This window comes from Antechinus flavipes, chromosome 3 (assembly GCF_016432865.1).
Source record: "Antechinus flavipes isolate AdamAnt ecotype Samford, QLD, Australia chromosome 3, AdamAnt_v2, whole genome shotgun sequence".
NCBI classification, from domain to species: domain Eukaryota; kingdom Metazoa; phylum Chordata; class Mammalia; order Dasyuromorphia; family Dasyuridae; genus Antechinus; species Antechinus flavipes.
The window spans coordinates 183912769-183927715 of record NC_067400.1 but is presented as its reverse complement, the minus strand read 5'-3'; positions in this window follow the sequence as shown (position 1 = coordinate 183927715).

Here is a 14947-nt window from a genome sequence, read left to right as displayed (position 1 = left end):
CTATAGCAATAGTAATAGCAAGTTGTTTATGTGGTCCTGCATATGCAGTATATAGTTAGTGCATGCACAGTGTGCTATAGTTATGTAAGGGTATTAGGGTGTATAAGGCTGAGAGAATTTGGAATAAACGGACTTAGCAGCTTCCACCTTAAAGGACTGAAGGGCCCAGAATTTAATATTCAAAAGGCAAAGGAATTTGGATTACAGCCAAGAATAAATGAACATTATCTTTCAGGGGAAAAGATGGACATTCAATAATATAAGTGAATTTCACCTATTTCTAATGAAAAGGCCAGAACTGAACAAAAAAATTGGTCTCCAAATACAGAACTCAAGAGAAACATAAAAGGGTAAAAAGGAAAGAACTCTTGAGAACTATATTTCTGTTATGGGTATATTTAAAGAATGCGGGTATAATTTGATTTTCTTATGATAATATGAAAAAGAAATTAAGGGTGAAAGGGGGATTATACTGGAAAAAGGGGGGAAAAGAGGTAAAATAAGAGAAATTACATCTCATAAAGAGGCAAAAAAGACCTATTATAATTGAGGGAAAGAAGGGAGGAGGATTCATGTTGTGTGAATCTTACTCTCATCAGATTTGGCTCAAAAGAGAGAATATCCCACATATTTGGTTTCACAGAGAAACTTGTCTCACTTTATAGAGAAGTGGGAGGGAAAAGGGGGAAAGAAAGGAAAAGACTCATAGAAGGGAGAGCAGAAGTACTAGGGGAAAGGTGTAAAAAAGAGGGAAGAGCTCTAAAAGGGGAGGGTTGTTTGGGGAGGTAATCATCAAAAGCAAAATATTGGGGAGAAGGGAAGAGAGAAAGGAAAGAGAAAAACATTACTTAGGGTGAATAAGATGGCAAGAAATACAGAATTAGTTTTTTTAGCTATGAATGTGAATGTGATGAACTCTCCTATAAAATGGAAGTGGATAGCAGACTGGATTAAAAGCCAAAATCCTACAATATTTTGTTTACAAGAAAGACTTTCCTAATTATAGCTCCTCAGTATTTAAATTGTTTCTTTCTGATTGTTTGCAATATCTTTTCCTTGGTGAGATAATTCTGAAATTTAGCCATGATTCTCCTTGGGGATTTAATTTGGGGGTCTCTTTCAAGAGGTGATCAATGAATTCTTTCAATGGATATTTTACCTTCTAATTCTAGGACATAGTTGGTACCAGTATTTTGTTTTTCTTTTTAATTGTCAATTAAATAGGTGGATAATAATCATGGAGGGGGAACTAAGGATAAGATTATTTTTTAAAAGAGGGATAAATGAGAGTGCTTTAAAAAATTTAATGTGCAGGAGAGAAGGAAAGCCAAGAGTCATGGATGAGGAGTATAACTTTGAAAATAACATTTTTGAATTTATCATATGTTCAATAAACAACTTCTACATAGTATTTAGTTTCATGCACAATTCTCCATTTTCTACTCTACCATGTATATAAAAATATTACTTTTTAGTTTATGCTTGTAGAGTTCATAATTTTTATAATTAAAAAAGTTCCACAGGTCAAATACAATGAAAATTGACAAAACATCATCAAATTTTTATTTTATGACATTGTCAATAACTTTGGAGAAAGTAGTTCGTTACAGTAATAGATTCAGAGGCTGAATTGTAAGTGCATGAGAAGTGAGAAAATAAAAGCAATTAATTATTTCTAAGATTAATAAATTAAGCACAGTAGCTTAAGCAAGATACCCATTGCTTTCTTTGAGTTCAAAGACCTAGGTTCAGAATTTATAGAAATTAATAGTTGAGAAGCTGCTTCAAATAAGAACTTTATGCAACACATAAGGAATGGGGTGAAAGCATTTTGGGCACAGGCCCAACTCAATATGAATTCATGTGCTTGTGAGCCTAGGGATCTAGCGTTTTCCTGACTGAATATCTCTGCAGTCACATCTATAAAATCCAAATTTTCTGTCTTCCTTTTGTCATCTCCAATGTCCCTTGTGTAATTAAGAATTCTTTCCAAAAATGGTAAGTTTTTTTTTTTTTACAGGTAAATAATAATTTCCCCTGATACTCAAAGAAATCTTGACAGATGATTTCTCTTTTGTTAGTAAAGCAGGAGGTGAGGTTGTTGGCTGAAAGCAGGGCAGGGTAGAGTTGCTATGAGAAGTCAGAAGAAAGAAAACAATATTTGAAATAGCTGCTGAAAGACATATGATAGAAAGGAAGATAAGTGAAAAAAAAGAGGGAAGAGGAAAGGTACAAAAAGAGAAAGAAAGGAGGAAAAGAAGAAATATAGATATAGATGACACATAAAGCATTTTTTAAAAATTTTCTAGATCTCAAACACTATACTAACTGTGTTGATCAATGAAGATGCACAAAAAAAGCAAGAGTCCTTGTCTTGGAGCAGCTAGATGGTATAGTAGATACAGCAGCAGCCCTGAAGTCAGGAAGACTTAAATTCAAATATGACCTCAGATACTTAACATTGACTAACTCTGTAACTCTAGGAAAGTCACTTAACCGCAATTGCCTCACAAAGAAAATAGTCCCTTTAATTTAAAAAGTTTACATTCTAATCAGGGAAGATAAACAAAAGGGAAATTGGAAGGAGAGAAGCACTTGAGCATGGCCTGATCAGGAGGCAGCATGAAGGAAATATGGGCTTATGTCTCAGCAAAAAATTTAGTTCACCTAACCTTTTTTAGTCATAATTTATTTATTTAACCTCATTATTTCATCAGTCATAACTACAAATATATAACAATCTATTTGTGCCTATCATTGTCTCTTCATTGTTTTTTGAGTCATCCACAGATTTTATTCCTTAGTGATTATAGTGTTCCAAGATTCACTACCATAAAAAAACCATGGTAGAACAATTGTTTTTCAGAAGGATCTTTGTACCAGGGAGAAGATTAGAATAATTACAACAAATTACAAAACTGGGAAATTTCCCAAATATAATCAATCCTGTTCTTTTTCTTCTTCCTCTTGGCCTAACTTACTGTCATCTGGAGTGTTTGTTCTAAATATATGAAGGAAATATACTAACTCAATGAAATATGATAGCTAGCAAATGGATTCATTAACAGAGAACATATATTTTCCATAGTGATAAAATATGTAGGAAGAGGGAATGACCCTAAAAGCAAAAGTTTGAGTTTTTGGTAATTGTCTTGTTTCAATGATCATGACTCTTGATTTGATATACAATAGAAAACATACTTTCCTACTGTTGCTCTAAAAAACACAAAAATTAGACAAGTTCATCACAGTATGTGCTTTGTAGAACAAAGTCATTTTAATTAACCTTAGCCACCTAACTAAAAAAAGGGGAGCTGCAAAAATTCTTTGTCCAGAATGCTTGTCTTTACTGTGAACAGATAAATTAGAATAGTGGCAATTGTTCCAAATGTTTATAAACAGATTAATGTTTAGCAATATAGAAAAATATGTGTTTTAGAGGAATGTAAATCATGTCAAAATGTGATTAATATCATGACTTTCGCCTGACATCTATGGCCAATATTACAAGAAGACTCACATACTTTGGCTTACTTCATCATAGTTATTTAAGTAAAGTTTCTTAACAGTGATTATAGACTCCGTTGAAACATTAACCAGAATTGGAAAGGCCTTTTGTCTCTTTTGTAAATATATGGCATCATGAAGCATTTATGTATAGAGTACCACTGACAATAAAATTCTGGATCTGTAAACATTAAGGCCCAATTATTTTAGAGAAATATTGTTCAACTGCATAAAAAACCTGTTTCATTTCCATGAGATAAACACAAAATAAGGAGGAAAAGCAAAGAAATGGAGCTAAATAAACAGGCAAAACAAGATTTAAAACTAACTATCCAGGGTTCTAGAAAAACCCATTGATATTTTGTGAAATATGACTCTCAATAGCTAATAATCCAAGGAAGGAAACCTTGTGGGGATGGAACCTGGCAACATCCTCTGTGAATAGTTTACTCCTTGCTTCCTCAGCATCCAAAGTTACTGAAGACCTAGAAAACAATGTTCTTATCATCAAAGTCCTTGGTACTTAAAAATGTTGCAGTGTCAGAAACTAATGTAATTTTATTAATGGAAATAAATTCAAAAAAGATGTATTACCATGTGTTTTTGTCACTTCATTCTAAGGACTTTCTGTCTGATTTGTAGCTGAAAGGGCCTATATATTTTGTCTTGCCCTTTCAGAGCATGTGTTCCATGAGCATAGGAACTATCTTGTCTTTCTATTTGTATCTCCAGTGCTTCAACCAATGGTCTGCCCTCAGTGAGTATGCTTTTCCTCCCTTCTTGCCTTTCCCTTTCCTCTTTCCTTTCCTTGCTTCTTTCTTTTCTTCCTTCTTTCATCAAAGAAATAAAGTGGGGCTATTTAATTTCTTCTCCAAAAGTGTATGCGTTTAATTTAAATATGAAAAGACATTAAAATTTAGTTTCCTCAAGTATAGACTTGAATAGAAAATAGCTGAAAAGTAACTGTAGAATGGTAACAATAGGGTCAAGCCTAAATAGATCATAATACTAATTATCAAAGGATTTCAGAATCATGAAGAAGAGAAAAAATGGTATTTATTTGTTTAATGTTTTAATGTGACATCCTCATTAGTTTTTCTTTCATCTCTGAAATGTTTTACATTTGACTACAGAGAAAATCGATTATTTTGTTTAGTCTTAAGAAGAAAGTTTATTTAAAATAAGAAAATCAAAAAGACATAACAAATAGTGAAAATTGCTAATCTTTTTTGTAACAGGAAAATAGCTGAAATCAAAGTGAAATAGTCCCGACATTTAATCACTTATTTCAGGAATCATCTCCAGCACATTTTTTTAATTTAAATTTCTTTATTGCACTAAATACAAAATAAGGAAAAAATAGAAGACAGAAAAAAAAATATAAACAAAACAAAGCAAAACAGAATATTGAAAAGTACTCAGAAGGACATCAGGGAGGATTCAAAATATGTGACAATAAATTTCAATTTCAAGAAAACATATAATAATAGAAGAAATTATATTGATGATTCTCCATTTTTTTCTTTGTTTCTTTGTAGGTTGTCCTTTTGTTTCCTGTTGTGCACTTTTTTTTATTTTTTTTATTTTTTCTCCTTTTATCATCCTTACTTCTTCCAAGCAAGCTACAGTTAAGTACAGATATATTGATATATGTTTCTATAAATATAAACATAACACAGACATACACATATATAAACATACATCAATGCACAGACCCATACATATATACATATGTCTATATACACGGATACACAGAGCTACATGCATATATACTTGCAATATACTCAAACACATAAATAAACACACACACACACACACACACACACACACACATACACATGTACCCACATATAAACATCATCTAAAACAATATAAGTATTGCTAACATATAAAGTAGATTTCTCTCTTGGTTGAATCTTTAACTCTAAGATCAATGATTATTAGCCCTACTTTTATTTCTAATAAATTCTACTGATCTTTGTTGTAGGGTTTGTGAATATCTCTTCTTTCTTATCCCTGTTAACTTTTCCTGTTTTAATTATGCTCTTTAACTTGCCTTGCTATTACTCAACCTCCCCCTACCTATGGATCTCTCCCCTAATCTTCTCCATGCCACCTCCCCCCAGCCCTTCCCCTTTCTCTCATCCTTCCCCCATTACTTTTTATTAGATTTTAATTTTAATTTTTGGAGGGTGCTTCATTGTATGTATATAGTGTTGCCTCTTTAAACCATTCCAGATATGTAGGTTTTCAGAATGATGAGCCCTCCTCCCACTGTGTCTTTTCTTCTGTTTCTATTCTTCCTCTGTATTTCATTATTATTTTTACTTTTTCCTAGGCGGTTTTGTTTTTTAGAGTCAAATCATACTCAACTCTGCCCCAGTCTTTCTTTTGAGCTACCCAATTACTGATATCAATCTATATATTTTCCTATAAAAATCACAATTTGTTAAGTTCCTTAAAATTAATATTTGATATTGATTCTTTTCTATTAAATTCAAATTTAGTTGAATGTTCTGAAAACTTGTAAGTTCATTGAATGTGCATTTTTCATCCACTATTATAGACAATTTTGCTGGATATGTTATTTTTTTTGATTGCCACTATAGATGATTACAGGACCTACAATCTTTTATTGTGGCTGCTGATATGTCCTATACAATACTAACTATAGCTCTATCATATTTGAATTGTCTTTTTCTTGTTTCCTGCAAAATTTTCTCTTTGATCTGGGGGCTTCAATATCTGGCAATGTATTTTTCCACAAAGGATCTCTTTGAGGTGGTGTTTTTTCTATTTCTAATTTTCCCTCATGTTCTATCACTCCAGGACAATTTTCTTGGATTATTTCTTGCATTATTATGTCAAGATTCTTTTTGGGTCACAGCTTTCAAGTAGTACAATTATCCTTGTGCTTTCTCTTCTTGATCTCTTCTCTAGATCTGCTGTTTTTCTTATAAAATGTTTCACATTCTGTTCTATTTTTTTCATTTTTTATACTTTGTTTTATTATTTTTGGTGTCTTTTAGCTTCACTGGCTACTCCTTGCCCAATTCTAATTTTTAAAGATTTTCTTCTTTAAGATTCTATCTGTTTCTAGATGGATAGCTTTTTTCATAATCTTATTTTTCTTGGATGGTTTTTATTTATTTTTTTAGTTTTTCCTTAATCTCTCTCATTTGATTTTTAAAGTCTTTTTTGAGTTCTCCTATAAATTCTCTCTGGGCAGGGAGACATTTAATGTTACTCTTTGGGGTAGAAGAAGCTTTTTTTTTTTTTTACTTCATTGTCCTCCTCTGGAGATGAACCCCAGTCTTCTCTACTCCCATAGTAAGTTTCTATGGTTGGGTTCTTTCTTCTTAGCTAATTCTTTTTTTTCTTTTTTTTAGTATTAGTGTAAGCAATTTTACTCATGAGGTGAAGGAATGGTGCCTCTAGCTTCATTTCAGCTCTCCCCTGTGATCTATAACCCCAAAGCAAAAGCTCCATCCTCCTACAGATATCATCAGTCAGAGTGACCCTGCCCCATTGCTTCCATACTCACCAGTATGTTCTAATTCCTTCTTGTCTAGAGCTATGTCTCTGCAGCAGAGCTGGGCCTGATAGTCCTAATCAAAGGAGATTCCCAAAGTCTTTCCAGATTTAGAACCATGACATGGTTCTAAGTTCTGAAGGTGAAAATTTCTGTGGTTCCTCCTGAAGCTCCAGCCAAACTCAGCTGCCCCAGGTATCCCCATTTGCTCTTTCTGTGGAGCTAGCCTTGAGGGTATTTGAACTTCATGCTGGTTAATTCCCTAGGCTGGGTTCTTTTTTCTGGTCTTCTTAGGTTGTTCCAGGAGGACTCTTGTTCTGCTCCAAATCTTCTTTGTGTTTCACCAGTCTATGTTTTCCCTGACATGCAAATTTATTCTGTTTATGAGAGAAACTGGGAGAGCTTGAAATTTATTGAATTATTCTGCCATCTTCCCAGAATCCTCCTTTAGCACCTTTTAAATGGAGATTGCAAACCTCTCTAGTTGATTTGAATTCTTTTCTTTGTGATGCATATACTTTAATAACAATTTACTTGGGTGCCTTTTTGTTGTACATTTAGGTATGTGCACAATTTGACTAGTTCAAATTCTCTGACACATAATTTATTAAATAATGATATTTTAGTGATGTTTTCAAAATTTTAATTTCCCACTGAGGCAAAAGTTATTATTTGTATTATCTCATCTGAAAATGAATATTAACCACTAAATTTCCCACTAAACAAACCCTATTTGGAACAATCAATAGAAAGTGAAGAGTCAGACACTTCTGATTTTTTAATAAGATTTTTTTTCATTTACAATTTGGTAAAAACTTTAACTCTATTAGATTACTATTAGATTAAATGATTCTGTCAGTCTAGGTAATTTTATATAAATTGCATGATTTTATTTTCACCAAATTTAAGAATTCACTTTGACACAATTTTTCTTTTCTTACATCCTTATTTCATCTTTTCCTGTATTCAAATTATGTATCATATGCAGTTTTTAGATTGTGAGGGCATCTTAACTAAACTTTGTATTTTCCCCAGGCCAATAATGCAGTGATCTCCAATTATACTATATGTATTTAATAAATGTCAGTCAAATTGAATTAGACTTTCTCTCTAAATGAGGTAACCACTCATTTAACCTTTTTTTTTATATTTCTCTAACTTGTATCTACAATTCTTTCTCTTCTTTCATTTCCATTCAATTTGTAAACATTGAAATTATTCTTCACCATTTAATTCTATTCTATAAAATATTTTACCCTAAACATCTTTACTTATACTTTAATTTGCTGAAACATTTAGTGAAATCAATCACTTGTCCACAGATTTTGTCACTTATCTTGGATTTAGATACTGGCCTTTCATTCTATCATTCTCATTTGGTGAAAATATATCTTTTATTCTTCAAAAGGGTCATTTAATAATATCTACTCAAGGATGTATTGTGTAATGGAAAGAGAACAAGTGACTATCAATTAGGGAAAGGTTGAACAAATCATGATATATTGTATTAATATAGTACTGTAACATAAGATAGTTTCAGACAGAACTGGGAAGAAGTGAAGTATATGGATCATGAATTATAATGTACACAATAATAGCATAATTGTAAATATAAACAATTTTAAAACACTTATGACTTCTGATCTATTCAAAGACCATATATATCTTCAGAGGATCACTGATGAAGCACACTTTTAAGTCAAAAAAGTAATAGAAACAAAAAAAAAAAAGATTGAGAAATATATTTTAGACATGGGCAACTTGAGAATTTGGTGTGCTTGCATTTATGACAAGGATTTTGAATTTCTTTCCTTTCTCATTCCAACGGGAAGGTGGAGATAGGACAAAGAGAAAATAAATGCTCATTAGCTGAAAAAAAAGTAATTTGTGTTCTGCTGCAATAACTTATAAGACAACTGTGAATAAAGCTGGCTCACAAAGTTGGAAGTCCCCTTCCTTTCTTCTTTCCTTCCTTCTTTCCTTGCTCCTTTCCTTTTTTCTTCCTTCCTTCCCTTCCTTCCTTTCTTTCTTTTTCTCTTCCTCCTACCTCCCCTCCTTTCCTTTTTGTTCAATATAGAATACCATACATTTACCTACAGATGCTCTTAAAAACATTTTTTCTCATTTTGCACTGCTGAATCCTCCCAAGATATCTTTGGGTTTATTGGCTAGATTTCTTTCTTAAAGACAATGCATTCTGATTTTCATTGGCCAGCAATAGGCCCTAAACCAAGGTCTATTTGGGAATAGTTTGGGTCCTGATTGACTCAGATTTAATTTACATAGCAATCATTTTTTCTTTATCCAGAAACCCTGAAGATCTTCCCCTCTCACATGCATTCATTTATTCATTTAAATTTTTTTGACTAGGTAAAAGAGGAGATTCTTTGCCTCAATTGCTACCTAACCTTAATCATTGAATGAGATGGCCCCAGTCAAACTTAGCCCTGTTGAAGACCTCAGGTTAAAAAGACCAATGTCTCCCATTTCATCCAGGGCCATCTGCACCTGTTTTGATCTATATCTGCCATTGGACTCAGATGGATCTGGAGGAGAAAGTGAGGCACTGGACTCAGATGGCTCTGGAGGGGAAAGTGAAACAGGTGACTCTCCTGCTTCACTCAAATCCAATTCACTTGCATGTCATGGCATTACCTCCCTGATGTCATGGTCATCTTTGGGAAAGAAAGACAAACAAACTCTGTTAAGCAGCACTAACATATTAACTTTTTCTCCAACCTTTTTGAAGGCACACTATTTTCTTTATCTTTATAGAGATGAAAAATGGAAGCATCTGTGAACTTCTGGGAATAATCTCCTCCTGCTATATAACCTGGAAGATTTTTGTTAGCTTTTGTATGAACAATGATAGAATCAGGAGTAGGAGCTTTGCCAGATGAGTGGAGCCTGATGGTATCCAAAACGTCTTCTTCAGTTGGAAGTTTAACTAGAGAGGAATTGACTTCAGATTAAAGTTTTTGGTCAGTGGCTTCAGCACTGATTGTTGACAATCATTGAAAACACTATGGAAGTGTCTTCCATCTCTCCAGGATCATGTCTTTATCATTAATCAATGTGATAGTCCTGAATCATTAAGATGTATCACAGGTCTTTGGTCTGTAAATAGCCTTCTCCTGAAAAAAGGTGATTTGGGTTGTTATTGCCTTAAACTGAATTGTCAGCACAAAACTGAATTTCATCTGCCTTCTTACTGAACCAAGAATCCTGTAGCCTGTATTCTTCTAAGATTTATTTGTACTTTATATTTGATAGAGTTAAATGCTGCCTTCTTAGAGAAGAATCCTACTGATAGACCCTGTGGAGTTATTTTTTGTTTGTTTGCTTGTGTAGCAGCTTTTACATTTTCTCATCATTTTTGTCAAACCAATCTCAATGCCTGTGACTACTCTGGCACAGATACTGTGTAGTACACCAAATATCTGAAAGCTGCCCACTCCTTTTCTGCTCCATTGTTGCCAATGTGTTTGTGTTTTGGCTTTTCTTCCAGGTTAGCAACAACTGTTATATCTGGGAGAAACTTTCTATTCTGTTGACATTGAATTCTACTTTTTGTCTTGCCTTGGGGTTACTGATTTTGTTAAAGTAGAACATTTTGCTTAGAAAAGATTTAAATCTGTGATCAATCCAACATTCCACACCACACATCACCTTGTCCACTCTCATAACCTGTCAGCTATTCTTACAATGCCAAAGTATATTAAATTTCAATGTTTGCTTCTAGGGTATATTCATGAAGTTTTAATTCCTTTAGGTAAATGGAAGACAGTGTTGCTGATAAGAAGTTTGTGAGATGCACAAGTCTTCAATAAGATTCACTTCCTCCCAAGAACTCTCTGCCACATCTGGTAGTCTGTGCCTGCTTTTCATGAAAGTAAACAAGAATTATCAGCTTATCCTTGGAGATGGTGAATGTCATCAGGTCTTGATAACATTTTTTACCTCATCAGGGTCTGTCAAAATGGGAGTATACAGACTGATGATGTTCGTATTCTGCAAATGGCAAAAACATTACCTAATCATGTCTATCATTCACCCCTTTAAACAGGTATACAGCTCCTTTAGAAAGGATACCTTATTTTTCTTTGTAAAATCTACACCCTTTCATGGCATTCCCCTTCATTGCAGTCATTTCAGAAAAACTAAAAACACATATCCAGTTTTGACTTCAGTAAGCTGGCCTTCAATTGCCAGCCTTGTTTCCCTCATGTATGCTATTTGGATATGTTAATTGCTGACTTCTCTTGCAATAAGAGCTGTTTATGTTTTTGGCCTTTAGATTGCATCTTTTCTATAAGTACCAATGATAAATGGAATAATCTTTGTGAAAATTTCTGTACATTTCATGTATGTTTTAACTGTAGGATAGGATCCATACCTGTCATGGTAAGCAGACCAGAGTTGGATAAAGAAGGCAATTTTAGGACACCTTTTTGGGCTCTTTCTCTATCAGGAGTTAAGCAGTATGATCTTTGAAAAAGGCTACTAAGATATCCAGGAGCTGCTGAATCCCCTTACTGCTTTAGTCCATGGTCTACACCTCCAGTGTGCACATTGTGAATACAGCTTCCAGTGTATGAACACCTGCTTCTTCTTTACTTATTTCTGACCACAGGATTTAAAGTAGGATAAAATTGTTAAACTGTATAGATGTTGTCAATTAAATTGAATTTAAGTGAAGCAGAATAATACAAAGTTGTCAACTTTACTCTCTCTTCCAATCATTGAAGGCCAATGAAAAGACAAAAATCAAGACAACTGGTGGTAGCACAAGATGCAGTGAATGACTTTGTTATCTTCAATGTCTAACTAGCTTCTAAGTACTCCACAATGCCTGTAACAGCTGCCTTCATTGCCAGTGGAAGATATTATTTTCTACCCATTATGCCAGGGAAAGTCTTCACATGCTTGTGGCATAGTACATTCTCTTAGATAGAAGAGCTCATTTAATTTGTCTATTTTATCATCTACATTAGTCTGCACAATTTCCACTTGATTTTAGTTTTGCTAATTCCTTTGATGACTATACTTCCTTGTTATTTATACTTTTTTGTAAAGGACTGAAAATCTGAGTTGATGTACTGAGGTAGGACAACCGAGCACTTAAGGCTAATTACGACTCTATTAGCATATGCTTGGAAAATGGCCTTCCCATTATTCTGTGCTGGTTCAATCTTTTGGTGTATACAGAGAAGGATTAGGGGATGGAGTAAGACAAGCTAGAGTAACTTTGGCAGTAGACAAAGAAAAAGGAGTTGTGGAGATCCTGCGTCCATCCAATTCATTTCTACCCCTAAAAACCAAGAATAAAGACCAAGGACTTCTGCTTATCCTGACTCTGGCTGATTCTAAAGTATCCAGAGTGCTAACTCAGTCTTCACACTTTTTCTTTTGTGCAATAAGTATTTGGTGTAAGGAAGCTAAATTGGCCAAAAGTAAGCTAAATATTACATTCCCAGTTAAAGCCAGAATTACTTTGAATTTTGAATCACATTATTTTTTATCTTAAAATCTTAAAATGTCATCTTGTATATGAAGCCTTTTCTTATTCCTTTGTACCTAATTACCATATAAAATATGTAATAAAATGGTTAGAGAACAGAATAGGAATCAGGAAAAGGTAGTGTTCAAATTTTACTTAATATTATATTATGTGGATACTATGTGGATAAAATCCTAGCCCAGTATCTCTCTTGGATATAAAAAATGCCTAACCATACACTGTAGCTTAGAAAAGTAGTATATGTTTACCACTGACATTACAAATTAACTAAATCTAAATATACATTTGAATATCTTTCCATAAGTATTTTAATAGCATCATGACAGCTCCTTCTTGAATTTAAAATACTGTACATTTTATGTATTGGAACTTTTCTGAAAAACACCACCACCAACAACAAAATCCTGATGTCTGCTGAGTAAATTATTCAAAACTATGAGCTTGTTCAGTTTATCATGGAATCTCTATTTAATAATGAACCACTGATTAACACTGATTAACTGATAGATCATTGATTTTAAAAGTACATTAAGGAAGTAACTTGTATCTTATTAATAAACAAATTATCCACCTTTCATAAAAATGAATTCAAATAGTTTAAAGATAGAAATTAATTCTTCCTAAATAAATTTCAAAATTTCAGGATCTATGTCTTATCTAACACTGATATGACCATGTCACTCTTGTACTCAAAAAATTCAATGGCTGCTTATTGCCTCTAGGATGAAATGAAAACTTTCCTGTTTTTCTTTATTTTATTTAATTTTTAAATAAAAATTTTAATTTTTAAAAGTCTGCAAAACCCCATTTTACTTTCCAGTCTTATTATGCCATACTCCTTTCCTCATAGTCACAGTCAAAGTAGCATTCTCTGTCATGTTATATTCCATTTCTCATCTCTGTGACTTAGTATTGACTGTCCTTCATATCTAGAATCTTACCCACACCTTCATCCCATACAAGTCCTTAACTTCATTCAAGATAAATATTATCTTCTACATGAAATCTTTTCTGTTCACTTCCTACCTAAATACCATATGTTACATGATATAATTGTTATAGCACTTGGATTGAAGTCAGGAAGGGGGAAGTGTTCAAATTTCACTTAGTATATTTACTGGTTTGTGACAGTACTATGTGACAGTTGGGCAATTACTTATCTTTCTTGGGCCCATATCTGTCATCTGTAAAATGAAGAGTTGGAAATTAATGATTCTGAGGGTTCCTTCTAATTCTAAATCTATATTTTAAAATTCATTCTGTATATACTTACATTGGTACTTATTGTATTCTGTAATGCAATATAAGCTTCTTAAGAATAGGTATTGTTTGAATTATTTTTTGACTTTTTCTCCTCTATGCCTAGCACAATGCCTGACATGCAATAGATGCATAAGAAATATTTGTTGATAGATTAGCTTCTTGATCTGTGTTTGCATTCCCATGACCTAGTAAAGTCTCTTACATATAACAAGTTGTCAATAGATATTCTTTGTCCTTCACTCTTAGATACTAGATCTATCCAATATGTAGAATGTCTTCCTGAATCTTAATATTTCATATGATAACATTTTTATTCTGAGAAGATTATTCTCTATGACAGGTGTGGATATCTTTAATGAAGATATAATATCCTTTTTTTATCTTTCATTTGATATAAATAATCAGAGCATCATTGAACAAAGTCGTATCTATCTTTGAATCTATCAAAGAAAATTGTATAGTCTTAATGTATGTATACTGGAGATACCTTTTTGGAGGAGAGCTTCTCTAGCCATGTCTTCCTCTATTGAGACTACAGCTTCACAAATAATTTATAGCAGTTTCTAGCTTAAATTTTTTTCTGGGATTCCTAAGCCTGGTCCAGATTTTCTTCCTATTTTTCTCCCACATGCCATTCCCAATAACCTTTGGTTCTGAGTCCAAATGCAGTGATCCTATTTTCATTACACTATTCTTAGAAAATAATTCTTTGAAAAATGTTTTTTTCCCCCTGCATTCAACTTTTGTAGAACTTCTTCCTCCTATATCCAACTTCTTTTGTAGTTTTTCCAAGAGAATGTGAGTTTCTTAAAGGTAGTGACTGGCTTTCATTTTTCTTAGGCACTAAGCACAGTTCCTTGTACATAGAATGTATTAACTATATCTTGGTTGGTTTGGATTGGAGTGTTTGAGCTTGACTTCCTTTTGGCTGACTCATTTTTGCTTCCATTTCTTTTCACAGATTTGCAAGGCAATGCTATTTTGTAATCTTCTATTATCTTCTTAATGTTTTGCAAGTTAATTTATGTTTAAGCCCTCTTGTCCTTGTTTTCCATGTCTCTTAATTTGGCAAGGAGATTATGTTTGGTTTCTGGGTTCTTTCATTGAGCTTCCCTTAATGAAAA